The following is a 5,038-nucleotide window of genomic DNA, read 5'->3' on the forward strand; positions in this document are numbered from 1 at the left end:
CGGTTAACCGTTGCCATTGACCATTTTTTTTTTAATAATTGGCAACGGTTAACCGTTGCCATTGCCCATTTTTTTTTTTTTAAAAAAAAAAATAATTGGCAACGATTAACCGTTGCCATTGACCATTTTTTTTTTAAAAATAATTGGCAACGGTTAACCGTTGCCATTGACCTGTAATTTTTTTTTTTTTTTTGGTAAGTAAGCAAAAAGCTAATAATCTCAAAGGCAACATTTTAGGAGGTAATAATTTTTTTTTTTGGTAGGTAAGAAAGGGATATTATTACTAAAAGAAAAAAGGGCAAGCCCTCATAAAGTACAGCCGCACCGTGTCCTCATACACAAATAAATACGCTACGTGAAAAAAATACAAACCCCTCCAAACTTGGAGGTTACAAACAGCAACAAACCAGAAAAAAAAGAAAGAATAACAGCAGCAGGGCAGAAACCTCCAGAATCAGCAGCAGCAGCAAGCAGACAGCATCAGCAGGCAAAGAAAAGCAGCGACAGCAAGCAGGGACAGTAGCAGCAGGGATAGCAGTAACAGCAGCAGCAGTGACAACAGCAAACCGGAAAGCCAGAGCTCAAACAAATCCTCTGCGTACCAGACAAAAAGTAGGGCAGCAGCACCAAAAACCAATCACAGCAGGGTGTGGGGTTTTAGCTTCAGACAGCCAGCATAGCACCTGGCAGGCAGTAAACAGAGGCAGCAGCTAACAGGGATCAGTTCTTGGCACTAGGCAGCAGAATTACAGCAGCACAATCATCCAACAAGCCTAACCAGCTTCTCACAGCAGCACTGTCAGCATCATCAGTCACATACAGCTGCACCAAAGTAGCACAGCAGCACAGAGACAGAACAAGCGTAGCAGCAAGTAAAGATAGGATATTGACAGCAAAAATAAAAATAAAAAATTAAAGGAAATCAGTCAACCATGGAGAACCGGATGGCAAAGGACAAAGCTCATATTTTTGAAGGCTTGAGGTTTGTGTACACATTGAACCAATCATGAGTGACATCTTAAATCCATCAGAGAGATTGTAATTTGATCACAAGAAATGAAATCCTGTTTGTTACCTCAACAATGTTATAATTGGAGCAAATCAAACAAGCCATTTCAAAATCAGCTGAGTCCCTTCATCATTTAGATTTAGTAACAAGAATGATCTCTCAAATTAAATCATTGAGATCTTAGGGACTCTATATTGCAAAATCAGACCACGGCAAAGGGACTCACTATATTGCAAAATCAACCACCACAACCCCAACAGGGAGTCACAAAGCATGTACTCACAAAGCATGTTATTGGCAACCAAATCAAGCACAACAAATTAGTCTAGCAAATCAAATACCAACAACAAAATTCACACACCCCCTGGCCAACAACTAATGTTACTGGCAACCAAACAAGTACATACAAACCTCCTTCTCAATGCAACCAAAAAATAATCAATAAAGATAAGGGTTCAGAAATCGTCACCGGTGGAGGGTCAATTTTCCCCTCATTCGAACCAGGACCTGACTTCACCAATGCAAACACACAACTCGCACCCCATGTATGGATCCAAAGATCCCAAAACACAAGACTGATTAACATTCACCTAGACATGAGAAGGTAAATGAAAAGTACATAAATAAAGTCCAGCAACAGTTTGACAGCAACAGTTTGACATGTCAAGTCCAGCAAGCTCTTAATATTCAGATAGTTGGCAGCCTGAAATTTAGAACAAATTAATCAATTTTTATACAGAGTAGATAATTAAAAAAAGTTTGCTCATTACAACATGACAAATATTCCTGATCAAGAATCTTGTTACACCTAAAAGGCTTAATGATAAAAGGAGCCAAAACTCAGTCAACTAAGAAAGACAGCTCACAATACTATCTGAGAAAATAAAAAGACTATCAAATACAGTTTGGCTTTTCTTTCCTGACTTCTTAGCCCTTCATCTACTTTAGGTTAAAACAAAAACAAAAAAACTATGAACAAAAAAGGGCATAACATTATCCAAGAAATTAATCAAATTAATGGTAGCCCATCCTGAAGGTCATAGTCATATACACTTCTAGTAAGCACACAAAAATTAAACACCAAAAATTAAACAACTTCAGCACACAAAAAAGTAGACATAGCCCCTTCTAAAACAGAAAATAGATAATCGTGATATAATCATGTACACTACAGAATCAACGTAAATTAAAATGAAGTCAAGCAATATAGGAAAAAGAACACATAGGAATTAAGTGAGGGTATGCTACTGAACTAAAAGCGGTAGGAAAGGAATGCAGACTCTGTTCGGTTCTACAGCCATAACCTGTAAGGCTGTAACCAGCAATAATCATGCTGAGAATAGTATTAGTGTAATGAACAATATAAGTTAAGGCCGACAAAAAAAATCATAAAAGGACTAGGAAAACAGGATCAGTACAACGGAAGAAAGGAACAAGAAGACACTGAGGAATGGTAACACATAATCGCTTAGCCAAACTGCACATAAATGTGAAAAAATATGGCTGAACTAAAAGGGGTGACCTAGGTCACTGGCTAAATTATCAAGAGCTATTACAAATGCACCCAAAATAATTACGAGAGCAGAATAGCACATACACTACATACAATTACCTATAATCAAAACTCGACTCAGCTTATGTATATATCACTGTTTTCAATTCCCACATAATAATCTTAATCAGCTAGCTGAACAAATCCCACATAACAAGTCTTAATCAACTTACAGTACAACAGTTAATATAATTTCCAAAACCACTCCTAACAACTTTCTGAACAAGCAAGCAAATTAATTAAGGTGATATACAGAAAAGCGGGTTCTCCATCCCTTGAGTCAATTGGAGCTTGAATCACGTAATTGGGTTTGGGTGGGCTTGCACCACTGAAGCTCAAGCTCAAGCTCAAGCTCATGGATCAAACAGCCAAAGTGATTCATAATTCATTGTTTAAAGCTAATTTACCAGGCCAGTACAATACTCGTATTATTGTGAGTAACTGATGATATTGAAATGCTATAATGATTCGGTATTTGAGCCTGATCGATCGGAGGTTTTACAATTTACATGCAAACAGGAAACCAGTATTTGCAATTAAAAAACACTATTGTAGTTAGGTATTTTGTATTTGCAATTAAAAAATAGAAAAAAGAATAGTATTAAGAAAGGTGTGTGTACCCAGAGATATCGGCGAGAAGGCTGGCCAATCAAGGCATACTGATAATCGTCGTCGAGGAAGAGAATCCAATAGTCGCCAACAACAGGGATGATGGGAAGGAAAGGAGGGACATAGAATTTAACCTTGAGCTTAGCCTCATCGGAATTTCAACAAACAACCCACAATAACAAATAAACCTAACCATTTATACAAAGAACGAACTCGAACAAAGACATGCTCATACAAGGTTTAATACTTAACCATTTTTCATGAAATTTGTTGCAAAACACTCCTTAAACATAGCATAACAACATGGAACAAACAATTTCAAGAATAATGGACCGAATTGAAAACTCCCAAATTCGAAATTTAGGGTTTTTTTGTTCGATTTTTCCCAATTTTGACCAAAAAAACTGTAAAATTATTTGACAAAATCTAATAACCGAATGAAATATTAAAGACAAAAAATAACTTAACTTAACCTCTGGCCTCGTATTTCGCCCCCTTCTTTCCGCAATTCGTACCCCAAAAACCCCAAAAAAATACGGATCTGAATTACCCCAAAAAGGCGAGAAAGACGAGAAATAAGGGGAAGGAGAAACAGAAGGGGAAGGAGAAACGGGAAGGAGAAGAGAAAGAGATTCAAAGAGGTTAGGGAGATTCAGAGAAACAGGGGGAATAGGGGAAGGAGAAGAGAAAGAGAGCGAAGGAGAGGAGAGTGTTGGGGTTTTTTTTTTTTTTTTAAATTGGCAACGGTTAACCGTTGCCAAACTCTACCCCTTTTTTTTAAAAAAAATAATTTAATCAATTGGCAACGGTTAACCGTTGCCAATTTTTTTTTTTAAAAAAAAGGGGTAGAGTTGGTAACGGTTTTCATGAACCGTTGCCATAGGGGGGTTGCCTATTTCTGTTTTTCTACTAGTGAAATTACAATATATTTCAGAAAATTACAAATGAAAACACTAATGTAAAGAATACAAATTTGCCTCAACACCAAGCCTTGAAGAAGATGAACATGAACATGAGAAAAACGATGACCACTTGAGTCTCAAACCTTGATACACTGTCAAAGGCGTGTAACACTTTCCTAAAGAGGTTTATTTCCCCCACACGGTGCTTGGGTTAAACCGGAAATCCTCTTTGAGATACAATTGACAGCAAAACTTCGTTCTTTGCACTAGAATCGAAGTACGACGAAAAATTCACAAAAAAGCCTAAATTTCAAGAGTTTTCCCACAATAGTTTGCAAGAAAATTGAGAAGAAAATATGGAAAATTCTTTCTTGGAGAGGATGAGATAAATGTTCTGTCTCTTTTTTCGTTTTCACGAAAATTCTCTTTTATAAGAGAAACAACCGTCAGCAAATAACTGCAGAACTGGGAAGTAGCGCGGGCGCGACATAAACAGGCGCGGGTGCGCCTCCCAAAAAGCCTGCAAAATCAAATTGAAGACAGTAAGGGGCGCGGTTTTAGCGTGACCTGAAGCGCGGGCGCGCTGCCTGGTGGCGCTGTCATCCAAATGCTGATTTCCAGAGAGGTGCGCGGTTTAGGCGCGCTCTCATCGCGGCCGCGCCTACCTGGCGCGGCCGCGCTTAACAAGGGCGCGAGCGTGCACCATACAACACTCTAAATCATCAACAAAAGTCTCCATTAACAAAAGCCGTTTTAACATCCATTTGGTGAACCACTGAGTCATGAATTGACGCAAGGGCTACCAAGGTTCTAATGGTGGCAGTCTTAGTTAGGGCTAAGCAAACTTATCTGAAAAACTGAAAACCCAAAAAACCGAACCGTGACCGAACCGAAAAATTGAGTACCCGAACCGTTTAAAGAAATCAGGTCGGGTAACCGAACCAATAAAAAATTAACGGTTCGGGT

At 38.4% G+C, this 5,038-nt stretch overlaps 1 long non-coding RNA gene across 1 annotated transcript; it reads right to left on the reverse strand.

Annotated features, from left to right (window-relative positions):
• Positions 1-247: 247 nt before the first annotated feature.
• LOC110729843 lies at positions 248-3,867 on the reverse strand. The gene is made up of 2 exons (XR_002512961.1): positions 3,182-3,867; positions 248-1,712 (listed from the first exon to the last, which is right to left on the reverse strand). It is a non-coding gene; the product is annotated as an uncharacterized LOC110729843 (long non-coding RNA).
• Between the last annotated feature and the right edge of the window lie 1,171 nt (positions 3,868-5,038).

Source organism: Chenopodium quinoa, unplaced genomic scaffold (genome assembly GCF_001683475.1).
Source record: "Chenopodium quinoa cultivar QQ74 unplaced genomic scaffold, ASM168347v1, whole genome shotgun sequence".
Taxonomy (NCBI): domain Eukaryota; kingdom Viridiplantae; phylum Streptophyta; class Magnoliopsida; order Caryophyllales; family Amaranthaceae; genus Chenopodium; species Chenopodium quinoa.